Here is a 14,069-nt window from a genome sequence, read left to right as displayed (position 1 = left end):
TCCTATTTTGACTTTTTTATTTACAAAATCACGGATTTTGAAATTGGGCCTGGTTACCATCAACTATTTCTTAAGGGGTTTAACTTTATTCCCTCCACGAGGGCCCAAAGTGGAGGATACACTTAGAATTAAAGATTTTTTTACCAGAAAATTAAATTTACAATGGCTATTTAGTGACTGTACTATTCCCACCTAACCGGTGATGTCTTGGTTGTTTAAAAGTACAGTACAGGCTTGGGACAGTTCATTAAAACAAACTCCTAGGTTTAAAATAACTATCCTGAACAGAAGGGTATAAACAATTTTAAAGCAGTTTTTGTTTTCCCCCAAAGGGAACTTATCTGCCCAAAGGAAAAGTACAAGTGGACTGTCGATCCTCAAAAGCTATGAATGGCTTGGCAACCAAAGTTGTCTTTTAGTTATCTCCACTCAAGATGCCTGATGGTTTGTGTACGTGAAAGGTGCCCTGAAGCTTTGGAAGTTGCCTGCTTCTTTTATCCTTGGTAGGATATAACCCAAATAGCTATGGCTACTGCAGCACTTATCAATATGATGATCAACTGGGGGGGGGGGTACATCTGTACAGCTCCCATGTATATACCATCTAGAATATTCAGGATTTTTGCTTGAAAGGTTTTGAATAGCTATTTTATACCCTAAGCAAACTTCAATGATTTTTTTCTGCGGAGACAGCAAATACTGTTAGTGTGATGGGAAAGACAAAGGCAACTGAGAACATGTTTTTGACAATGTAACAAGTTGACTGATTTAAAAATTCCCTATAGAATATTCTGTCAAAAATGTTAGAGGATCAAATGGTAACTAAGGAAATGATTTTTCTGAGCTGGGATATAGGAGTTGAACTAAGTTACTACTCGCTGCCAAAAATATAATTAGTGGAAAATGGAAATCAACATCTAAATCCACTGTAACTGACGTAATGAATACTGTAAAGTAGATAGAGAATGAAGTGGGTATCTTTCTAAAAAAAAGGAGAAAATTACATAATAAATGGTGTGTGGGGAACTATACATGCAGAGGAGTGAAATTTAAGGGAAGGAAGAAATTAAGCAGTTTATGTAATAATGCTGGATTGAATGGACATTACTTAAATGTATAAAGCATGAAAACAAAAGAAATGTTAGTATAGACTTTTTTTTACTACTGTATATGTATCTGTGATTTTAATGTCATGTTTAACAAAATAAATCTCATATGTAAATAGCAAAAATGTCTGCCTGCACAAGGTCTCCAAAAACTGTCGTTACATTCAGATTTAAGATCTCCATTGTTCACCTATTAGCCCTACACATGGTTTACTAACTGGCACAAGTGTGTGCCTCATACCTCTCAACCTCTTAGAGCAAGAAATCTGTACAAAGCCATAGATAAAAGTGGGATGAAGGCCCAAAAATGGCCATTTTTTTAAATAGTGTTCTTACAAACTTAGAAAGTTGATTAACAGATTTTGCATCGGCATGAATTTTCTGAAGGGTATGAAGTCTGCAACTCAAATGTCCGTCATTTTCTAACTTCAGTCATTAATGATATGCCATTACTTTGACAGAAAACCACAATTTTATGAAAAACAGACCAAAAATATGAGGAAAAAATCTGCACAGTTGAGAGTTACAGCTGTGCTTCCTCAGTCCTCAGCAGACCAGTAATTACTACAAACTGCTGATAAACATATCTATTTAGTGCTGTTTTTGTGACGCTGCCGGGCATTACACCACTCTTCACAGACAGTATATCTCTGCAGTACTCAATATTTATCTACTATATTTTCACTGTATACTGGAGCCACTACAGGTCAACAGTGAGAAAAGTAAAAAAGAATGCAGTCCTATGCATCTGTTAAACATAAACCATTTACATTACCTGCATTTTGCTTCTTGGGCATTTTCATATGGCAGAGAACAGTAAAATTCAGTACTTTAAAAGATTTTCACAGGAAGAACACCGCTCCCTACAAGATTAATTACAGCATGTGTTCTATTAATCCATGACCATCCAAGAGACCCTTACTGCTTCTGGCAAACACCCTTCAGTATACAGACTTCAACTCTTCAATGCAAACCCTGGAATCTGCAAATATAGCATGACACCTAAATGACTACTTATGTTCTCTCTTACTTCCAAGTTGTTGTTGTCGTTTGTCTTTCGGCTTTTTCCCGGTAAGGGGTCGCCACAGTGGAACTCCGGTCTGCTAATGTTTGGCAGTAGATTTTTATGAAACGCCGAGGTGCCAGCTCGACGCCCAACCTTCAACGAAGGCACGCCCATTTACTCCAAGTAACGTACTCAAATACCACAGTCAGTGTTCATAATAGTAATCATGATCTCTAGGTCCCACTGCAGATTTGGGAAAATGTGGGGGGGTACCACTGTCTGAAGCAGATACCTTAAAAGCATCTGCCCTCCTACCAACCCTTCATATTGATCTCCCTTGCAACCCTCCCTTCCTAAGATGGGCTGTTTCATATATTATTGCAAGTTACATTTGTCTTTGGCATGATCAAACACATAATAAGAAACCACTAACAGTGAAGCAATATACTCAAGACATCTTCACCTTACTGGGTTTATGGTCACATGTTCTGTACGTGGAAGTGAAAGGTGCAATCACAGTGACTTCAGACTTCCAAAACTTTAAAGAAAGAACTTCATATTACAATGAATAACTGCAAATCTCTGCAAGTATTTACTTGCATTCTTTTCCAAGAACTCCAAGTACACAACATAAAAAACACAAAAAATTAATCTCGCAAAGGACATGTACATTAGAAAAGTCTAATTTTTTTTTTTTTTTTTTTACATACTGAAAAATTTATACTGTGTAAATATTTTATAGATATATATATATATATATATATATATATATATGGATTCACTTTATAACCTCGAAATGCTGAAATATCGAATTTCAGTATCTCGAGACTATAAAAGCAAATCCACAAAACACTGACAAACAAAAACCGCGAAACCACATAACCGAAAACACCGCACACACTACACTAACCATACAACAAAACACCCACATCACAACATAAACAAAAAAACAACACACATACACAACTCACACACACATAAGCAGGGGGGCAAGCCCCCCTGCACCCCCCTACTTATACTAACTCCGAGATCGCACAAATACAACAAAAAAGCTCACTCACACATGCACATTCTCCAATCCCTCACACACACTCTAACTCCCACTCAAAACCCTTACAAAACACTCACTTACCTGACATAACACCTACATCCAAACACGGCACCGTGCACCAACAAAACACAAACCCGTACATTACATAGCGCAACTTCATAACCGCGAATTCAACATATTTTCGACATACGTCAAATTCACGATTATGAACGTTCGCTATTTTGAACATTCGACTTTATAGCTTCAAGATACTGAAATTCGACATTTCAGTATTTCGATGTTATAAAGTGAACCCACACACACACACACACACACACACACACACACACACACACACACACACACACACACACACACAAAGCCTCCTGACTGAAACAGCGAGGGAAGTCCCTAGCTCTACTTTCTTGGTTCTGTCAAATATATAACAAAAGCAAACTATTCCTGTGTGGCACACTGGTTTGCACTGCTGCCCCTATGCTCTTGGTCCTTCAATTTTCTTTGAGTTTGGGTACTTTCAGTGTGCAGTCTACATATGCTTCCTGTGTCTAGATGGGTTTTCATATAATGATCCAGTTTCCTTCCACGTCACAAATGTTATCGCCTCTTACACTCAAGTCACCATCTTCCTTCATAGAGCTGATCTTGCGGTCACTACATCTGACCTTGATATTGCAGGAGCTCTGCCACAATTTCCAACACCTACAAGTTCACGAGAATTTTGTCAATGTTTAATGTATGCATATTTTTCATGAAGAACCTTGCTGCATATTACCTTTAACCAGCTAAATACATACCTGTTCTGTGACTGAAAGTCTCTGTAAAATAGTTCATGCACTCTAAGGACCTCTAACTAACTTGGCCAGTGTCCCCTTTTGTTTGACTAGTAAACTCTATCCCAACCACCTATCCGTACTTCCTCTTTACACTTTCTACACATTGCACCAAACATTGCCCCCCAACTTTTATTCCAAATACAGGCTGATTAACTGTACTTCAACTCAAACCAAATCAAAATTTGCAAGAATCCTCTCCAAAAAACAAGTATGCTTAATCCCCCAATATACTAACATCCTTCTAGGAGGAGATATATTTTATTTATTTATTTTACATCTGTTAACCGGGATTGTCTGACTGAGCAAATGCCCTTTTTCAGCAGAGGCCCGGGGAGAAAAGCTCCAAAACATAGTTACAAAAAATATAACCGTTACAAACACAGTTAACATTATAATCATTCATAATAAAACTTGTAGAACAGTCATATATATGCAGTTACAATTATCTATAAAAATGTTATGAAGAATACTGCAGCAGAAGGAAAGGATATAGTGTTAGGTAAAAAATGATTAAGTAAACTAGTTTAAGTTGTAAATGTTTTGGTATAGAGGAGAAGAAATGATGGTAAGACAGTAGTAGTTAGGTTTGTTATTTAGTGAAGGTATACTCAAGGAGGCTGAGAACAGGTACAAATCCAGTGACTTAAGTACTCTTTAGTGGCTAATTTGAATACTTTAGGATGTGAAAGTGATCTAACTTCTTTGTTCCAAGCAATAGAGGGAATGGTAGATCTATGTAATAGCTCCCATTTTAGACTTGGGCTTGTAAATTTGTAAAAGGTCTTGGGTGGAGCTCCTGAGTAGTCTGGATGAGACATAGTGGGAGATTATGGTGCCTAGTGCTGGACAGTAGGATGGTGAATAAATAATGCAGTGTATAACTTGGAGCTGAAAGAGGAGTAGGAGGTGTGGTAGTTCGAGCCAGTTTAGATGTTTGAGAAATACAGTGGTGAGATTTGTAGGTTTGTTGTGCAGCAAATCTGGCTATTTTGTGATAGGTTGATTTGAGTTTGCTAAGCAAGGTGGATTTAAGATTTGTGAGCATTTGGGAGCAGTATGTTAGGCATGGCAAAAGCTAAGCATGTGTGATTGTGGTTCTAAATTCAGGGGTAAGGAATTTTATATTTCTGTAGAGAAGTCCTAGTTTTTGATGGTTTTTCCTGATACAGTTATTTATATGGAGGTCGAATTTTAGCTGATCATCAATGGTTACACCAAGGAGTTTAGTACTAGAGTCAGCAACTATGAGTGTGTGATTAAGTGATTTTATTTGAAAAGTAGATTTGATATGAGTAACAGTTTTGGGGAGAAAGAGTAAGAGTCTGTTTTTTGGGGATTAAGGATGAGCTAATTATTGGTGAGCCAGGTTTCAACAGAGTTGAAAGAAGACTGGGTAGCTGTTAGAAGTTCAGAGGTCGAGCTAGCAATGCTGCTAACTGTGGAGTCGTCTGCATATTGGACTAATGAGGATTGTGGACAAGAGGAGTAGAGTGAGTTGGTGAAGATAATGAAAAGTAGTGGTCCATGGATGGATCCTTGAGGAACACCCATTTTCACTGGAAGGGGAGATGATAGTGAGGAGTGCCATCTTACTGATTGCTGTCGGTCAGTGAGATAGCTGGAGAACCATGCTACTGTTGTAGTAGAGAAGTTGAGATCAGAGTTTATTCAGTAGCAGAGGATGTGGGACAGTGTTGAAGGCTTTTGAGAGGTCAAGGTACAAGCATGAGATAAGTTGATGATTATCTCTAGCTATAGAAATGGTGTTGAGAAAGGAAAGTAGAGCTGTAGTTGTAGTATGTTTGGGTCGGAAAACCATGCTGAGTGGTAGTGAGTGTGCCCTGTATAAGACAATGCATTACTTCTATATGTATACATTTTTCTAAGACTTTAGACAGAGGGGAGAGGATAGCTATTGGTCTGAAGTTTGAGAGTTCTGTGGAATTGCCACCTTTGTGAACAGATGGTGTAGAACTGTTTCCAGGTAGAGGGTACTTCAGCTTTAGAGATGGAACGGTTGATTAAAATAGATGCTGGCAAAGCAATAGAGGGAGCAGCAATCTGAAGAACGTAAGATGGGACACTGTCAACAGAAACAGAGCATGGTTTTAGTTTGGAAAGAATGGTTTTGATGTAAGCAGTAGGGACTTCTTTAAGGAAAAACGAGTTTGCAAAAGCTGTGGGTGGAGGTTCCAAGCAATTTGGAACATTGTTACTGGAGTAGTTTAGATTAGGATTGAAAAGTTTGGCTATTGACTGAATGAAATAGGGATTGAAGGTGTTAGCAGTCTTTTTTGGGAGACTTGTCAGGAGAAGGACTAGGAAAAGCAGGATGAGCAGGATGAAGTATTTGGTTTATGGCATTCCAGAATTTATATATATATATATATATATATATATATTTATATACATACATACATATACATATATATATATATATATATATATATATATATATATATATATATATATATATATATATATACACACACACACACACACACACCTTAATCCTGGTCCCACCTATCACAATGAGCAAAGATAATTCTCTCCCACACACTTCTATAACCCAACAGCAACTAATCCCCAACCCTGGTGATCTAATTTTTGCTTCAATAAATGTAAGAAATAAAACTGCTGAACTACATGCCTGGATTACCCCAACATAAGACTGATGTTCTCGCTGTAACTGAAATTTGGCTTAAAGCCAGCATAAACAATTCCGAAGTCATACCTCCTGGCTATATCTGCAATGATCGTATAAAAAGAGGAAAGGTGGTGGTTTTGCTTTAATATTTCCCAGTACCTACCACACCTCCCTTTACAGCAAACAAACACTAAAACTAAATTCAGGAGAGCTTCTTATTGCTTTCCTCAAAATAAACAATTATAAAAAATATACATTACCATCCTTTATATTCCTCCTGGTGACAATACAGCTACACTGGAAGATATCCTACAATGGAAATCCATAACATTTCCACAAGAAAAAATATTACTAGGTAATGTGAATGTCAACTGGTTGGACAAACTAACTCCCCCACATCTAGCAAGAACTTATATAGTTTCACACAATTAATAGCCCCATACACTATAGCAAGACATCAAATTCGCTACTAGACTGGTTCCTAGCATCAGAGCCTAGCAAAAACTCAACCACAGGTACAATGTCATTCTCTCAGTGATCAACTCTCAGTCTATAAACATCTCACACATCCAGTTAAACAGCATATTTATAAAACACGTGAACTTTCCAAGTTTGGCCCATAAATGTTCATTACTACACGATAATTGATTAACTGAAACTTCCTAAAAATCTTCCTCTTAGACAATGCTGTAAATGAAATTCAGTACAACTTTTCTACATATCCTAAATAGCCTTGCAACTACTAGAAGGAAGAAAGTGAAAACAAATAATGCAATTTGGCTATCCAAAAAGAGTAGAATGCTAACGCATGACAGAGAAAAAAGCATGGAAAGAATGGCAAAAATATAAAACTTCAATATCTTAAAAACTTCAGAATGCTTTGCAATCATACTAAAAAGCAATTAAAAGAAGACAGAAGCTATACTACAACTTTCAGAACAATACTAAACACAAATCTAAAAAATTCTGGACATCAATTAAAATCTTGCATCCCGAGCAAAAATTCAACCCAACCCTGCCCAACAGCCACATATCACCACATCCACCTTCACTTTTAAACCCGTGCTCACATCCTAAACAAAACTGCTCAAACAAACATAAACTGTGCTCTTCTTCAGCTGATGTCCTTCCAAGCGAGTACCTAAAAATAGCAGCCAATAGTACTGATGTCTCAATCCTTATAAATAGGTCAATCTGAGAATCTCACATTCCCTCTCTATGGAAAATGTCACATATTCCCCTCACCAAAACACTTAAAAAAAATTATATTCAAAAACAATTGTCAGACCATCTCCTGAAGAAATAACTCCTATCCCCTACACAACATGACTTCTATCCTTCCCATAGTACTAGCACTGCCTATACAGATACTGTCAATAAAGCTAGAGATAATGGTAAACTAGTCTCTTCCTTATTTCGAGACTTGTCTAAAGCCTTCGACACAGTTTGTCACAGCAAACTTCTACTTTAAATGTCCTCACTATTCCTCTATTAGCACACCCTTCTGTAGTTCAAAATAAATCTACCTGGCCAATAGATATCAGTCAGTAATATGGCACGTCACACTGTCTCCTTACTTCCCAGTCACCACTGGTGTACCACAAGGCTCTATTCCTTGGTCTCCTCCTTTTAACATTTTCACAAACACGCTCTACACTTCCACACAACAGGCCACCCTAATACAAAACTGAGTCCACTCTCATTTGCACATCTGACAACATGGTACACCTCCAAAAAATTGCTCAGGAAGCTTTAGCAACCACTGAAATATGGCTTTGTAACTCAACTCATACTCAACCCAAAAAATACCAAACTACTACTACTCCCCCCACAAATACCTCTCTAAAGAAAAAAATAAAATTTAAAGTCCTCTTTCTTGATAATACAACCACTGAAGTCACTTCTCATAGCAAACTAATAGGAGTGATGGTGGATAATGATCTTACATTCAACCTGCATATACAAAATTGCATAAGAAAAACACATCAAAAACTAGAAATGCTTTACACAGCCAAAAACATTCTCACCGATGCAACTAAAAGTCCACTTGCCACTACTCATCTCCTCCCCACTCTTTTATGGTGCTCCCAGCCTTACTAACACTCCAACATGAATAATGCTATAACAAAGTTGCTAAATTTGCAACACACGCCCCTTTCAGAACCCACCAATGTAAAGCACTGAAAAGCCTTGAATGGTTAGAACTGCCACATCAACTAACATACACACAACTTCTTACCACCTATAAAGTTATCAAACATTCATCTGCCTGTCCATCACTAAAAAACATTCTACAAAACTATGGTCTCAGCTGGTCACTGCGATCCAGTGACCAAAAACCTGTCTACAAACCTAACAAATTTGGGCATTGTGCACAGTCCTATAAGGATGCTAAGGCCTGGAACTCCTTACCTGTATCCATCAGTTTGATACCTTCGCTCTTAATTTTTTAAACCACTCTGAAAAACTTCCTAGCTAAATCTGGCTCTGTTCTTGGTCAGAAACAGGTTAAACTATATTCCTAAATGTGAACTGGTACAGTTTCATTCCTCATACCTCCTTATTCTCCCTTCTTCACTTACTTCCTTACTGCTAATTCTCTTCCCTTTCACTCTAAATATACCTTAACCTGTTTTTCCCTCACATGCCATTCCTATTCTATTAAACTAACTTGCCTTTAATTTCTCTATAAACTGTCTAAAATTTCTCTAAATATTAAATGATTATATGCCTTGTATCGATTCTTACCCAATGATTTACATTGCGTCTAATTTATTATAATTATTTAAACTACTTTTGTTTTATTTTTGAGGCTTGTAAAGTTACTGTTCTTAAAAAGTTTTGTAATGATTTGGTGCTTTTCTCCCTGGGCCTCCGCTGAAAATGTGCTTCTACCCAGTCAGACTTTCCCAGTAGTCAAATAAAATATATGCCATAGGAAACATTACATATGAATCTACATGCGTGCATGCAGGTGTACAAGTGCATCCTGCTGGCACCATATGAAGCACTGGTTTGTCTTACACCCCCACTGACTGCCACAGCAGGGTTAAGTCCCCCACAACCCTTAACTGGTTTATTTAGACAACCCCCCCCCCCAAATTAGATGGCAACTCAAAGACAATGCCTAGTCATCACTAGCTACTCTAACAACTTATCAGGTATCTAAAACTTCTTCTTAAGCCAATACCCACATATCAGTAAACAAAACTTTCTTCTTAACTTCCTGATGCTCTCAGCATCTACTATTATATACATAAGGATACTGATGTTATCATTCTGGAAAAGGGGATTGAGTGTACCCCTCCATAAAGGTGGTGCATCATTTGTCTACTGCTTTATTGTCCTCTTTAGCACAAACTGAAAAAAAAACATGTATTCACAAACCACACAACTAAGTGGTTATAAATCATTTGTGACGCACAACATGGATTCAGACAAAAAATATTCAGTTTTGATAGATGACTATTTTATACATGCTTAACTAAGTATCAATGAAGTTGTGGGGCATTTTTTTCAGCCCTGTCAGTTAGGATCTCTGCTTATTCACAACTGTCATAACAGCATTAACAAGTCACTGCTTAACTACTGCAATATGCAGATGATGCAATTACCCTCCATGCTGATATATCTCAAATACTAAACTATAAATTAACTTCAGTTCTTTGCAATCATGCCTTCAGCTGGAGGGTTGCACTTTAATGTTGAAAGATAAAGATTACACTCCTTGATTGCAAATGGCATGCTGTAAATGATCCAATGCTGATTTCAACATACACACAAATCTCCTCTTTCAGTCAGGAATCAAAGTAACAGACTGAACTAAACTCCTAGGAATTAACAACTGGCTCAGATATGACCTCCATATAAATTCTGTGCAGACAAAAACAAGACTAGAACATCTTTACAGGGTTAAAACATTCCTTCTCATGACAGTTAGATAAACCAGCAGCAGTAAATTGCCTTTATTCACTCTTGTACTCAGCTCACCTGCTCACTAATTTACCTTCCACTAATGTGGCCAGCTCCACTGGCACTATACAGATCAAGTCTTGACCATGACTCAGGTGACCTGAGTTAAAAGTACTTACTGGCTCAGGAGCACTGCCTGCTCATCCCTTTCGGGGGAGTGGGTACATGTAGGGGCATGACAGACCCATAAGCAGTAGTGGCAGTCAAAGAGCAGCAGTTAGAATCGGGTGTTTGGGCAAAAAGGGATGCGCCACCATATAGTTGAGGTGCTTCCCTGGCAGTGCCAATGCACTTCCCTTCTGGGGTACATAATCCCTGCATGTCAGTGAGATACACAGCTTACCACAAAAATGATAGCTTGGGCATTTTTGTCTCTCTTCCCAGGCCTGAAGGGAGTCAAACAAAATACCAATACAGGCCTTCTCAGCCAGAGGAATAGGATGTAGCCAATGAAAGAACAAATCATGGTGATTCCCAATGCAGTGACCCTGGCTCTACGGTGAAAGAAGCCATATGGGACAGAACTACATTCCACTAAGTAACCTAAAAATGGTTGTATATGAGCTTCATATTTCCTCTACACAGCTAACTTACAACAATCATATAAGCCACGCACCTTTGTGCATGGTACTGGCTAACAAATTAACCAGGCAAAAGACAAGGTGAGTGCTTCACAGCCTCTATTGGTCATCACATACAGATTCCAAAATTCACAGACAGGTATGGAGATGCATGTTACTTAAACTATGTAAGCAAAGTTTGGAGCAGCTTTGTCTTTAGACTAAAATTCATCTCAAGCAGTCACGCATTTAAGTATGCAGGGAAAGAAACATTTCACCAAGGAAAGGTAACACTTCCATATAACAAAGTTTGTACAATATTGTTTTTACATGTGGTTTTCCTAGGCTTCCAACTGTAATTCTGAAACTTATAATCGCAAATCCTGAAATTACAAAGAAAAAAAACCTATAAAAATCACGGAACACAGTAAAAAAGTCAAAAAATTAAAGTTATGTTCTCACCAGAATGATAGATCCATGTTGTCTTTGTCTGGTTCAACCTATGGGAATTCGGATATGACTCGGATCCAACACACTGGCCAATTCAAGTGTCTTCAGCTTGTTTTGGCTTTGCCTCCCTTATTCATATCTCCCTGCTACTCCATCAGCTCCTAAAATCAAGTTTGCCCCGTGCATCAAAACGTAATAAATCACATCCAACTGAGCAATACATGTTCCAAAACTAGAAACAGACCACTTAGTGGAAATGTGAGACTAAAAAAGTTTAATGAACAACCTCTAATCATCACACGCAGGAAGACTCGTCATATTAGCAATAAGATCAGGGGTAGTAGGGCAGGGAGGATGAACCAGACGGTGGACAGACACAGCATGCATCTATTATTACGGTGAGTACATAACTTTTGTATCCAATGTTGTCTGCTCCATATGGATTCAACCTGTGCGGCAGTCCCCAGCCACGACAATTCCTCAAGAGGAACAAAAGGAAAAACATTCTGCACGGTAGAGCCAAAGGAAGCTCTGGACCTGGATTGACTGTCCAGTTTACAATGCAACACAACTGCATGGTGGCCCAACCAAGTAGCAGCAGCACACATATCCATAGGTACTCTAGAAACAAAAGCTGTAGGACGAAGCTACAGCCCTAACTGAATAACCTTTGGCCTGGAAGAGATTGATGAACAGCCAGAAGAACACATGAAAACTGGGAGGGGGTACTAGCTGGAGACATTTGACCCTTCTCTTGAGAAAAGAACATCCTCTCAACAATGTCGAGAGTCCCATAACCTGAGGGTATCAAAGACAGCCCCAAATCAGGAATGGCGCCTAGACCCAATGTTGAGATTGTTGTCAAGCTGTCTAAACCAAAGCTCAGAGAGGGTGTAATAATCCCAAAACAGTGACCATCTACCCCCACGCAGAAATTCCAGCTTTGACGCAATGACTCCAAGGAACGAGGTGGAGCGAAAGACAGCCAAGTCGTATCTGAACCAGAGGGTGGAAACTCAATCAGCACAGATCCCCTTGAATCCAAAGGGGCCAAGAGAGGAAACCAGAATGAGGGAGCCGGGGGTCCTGATGCTGGACCTAGACCAGAGCAGATAAGGTCTACAGTGTATTTGGGCCTGCAAAAATGGACCTCATCAGTTGCTCCAGTTCAACAGTTTTGATGCTGCCCACTGAACTCTATGACCGCATAGACTAAGCCACCAAGGATGGCTTCAAAGGTCTACAAGAAAAGGACTCTGCATGGCAGATTTGAGCTAGGGGAGGCTGGGAATCACTGTGGAGATGGGGAAGAATCTAGCAACTGAAGAGGAGGAGTAAGAAGTGTAAAAGGGGACGCCACCTTACCCAAAAGTGCCCCTTTGATCAGGAAGTGGCTCAGAATACTCAGAGCCAGTAATGTTACTTTACCTCATTTCCATGCTGAAGGCCCTTGGCTCCAAGATGTCAAAGCCAATTTCAGTACTGATGCTGTTGGGGAGGCAGAAAGTCAAGGGACATTCAGACCCATACAGCCCAAGGGAGATGATCCAGAAGTGAAGTCCAAAGATGATTTTTTGCACTCTCTTTTGGTGTGTTTAAAGTCTCGGATCTGGGGGAGAAACCTTAGAAGCAGAAACAGAACCAGTTGAGCTAGAAGGTAAAAGTCCTTTCAAAATGAACTTGGCCATATGCTCAGTGAGAACCCACGAGCTAAAGCTCTCATAAATTGAGTGCCCTGAGTCCAAATGCTCTGGACCCAGACAACATACACATTTAAGATGTGCATTGTGAAAGGGCAACTTGTGCTCACAGGAAATGCATTTTATGAACCCCTTATCCATTGACGCAGTCCTACCACAGCACAGGCAAAGATAAAAAATAACAGCAAATGACCTAACGACTAAAGGAAAAAGGGTGGGAAGGGGAAGCAGCAAATTATCTAACTTCCCTGACCCTAGAAAGCTACCACAAAACTACCTAAACCTACCCAAAAACCACTACTGACTACTCTACGAGGGTAAGAGAAGAAAGGATAATCACCAGCACTCTGCTAACTCTTCAAAAAAACTAATCAGTCAAGTAGAGCCAATGACTGAGCTGCAGATAAAACTGGCAGCAAACAAGATCTTGGGAGTTGGAGGAGTGGAGAGTTATGGGTAAGGGAAGTGGGGCTAAAGAATATTAAATTGACTGGAGTTGAATCCAAAGTCCCATAGGATAAATCCAGATGGATTTGTTGCTCTCCTTTAAACTTGTTAGTTGCAGAAGGGCAAGCTCCTCCTCCCTTTCTGCGCACACACCATGCTTCTTACAAACACTAACTCTTCAGACTGCCATACTTTGGACAAAAGGGATTACTCCAAGACACAGAAAGCCTGGACTTCGTATATGGATAGGCCGCAGTTTTGCTCATTCAGTCTCACTATTCTGAGACTTTCACTAAA

At 39.1% G+C, this 14,069-nt stretch overlaps 1 protein-coding gene across 1 annotated transcript in view; it reads right to left on the bottom strand.

Annotated features, from left to right (window-relative positions):
• Positions 1–14,069, bottom strand: part of KDM1A (lysine demethylase 1A) — a gene marked incomplete in the record, with an annotated part of 2,315,042 nt that overhangs the window by 593,890 nt on the left and 1,707,083 nt on the right.

Source organism: Protopterus annectens, chromosome 1.part2 (assembly GCF_019279795.1).
Source record: "Protopterus annectens isolate FY-2018-M chromosome 1.part2, PAN1.0, whole genome shotgun sequence".
Classification (NCBI taxonomy): domain Eukaryota; kingdom Metazoa; phylum Chordata; order Ceratodontiformes; family Protopteridae; genus Protopterus; species Protopterus annectens.
Note: the sequence above shows the minus strand (reverse complement) of the source record. Positions and strands in the feature narration are given on the sequence as shown.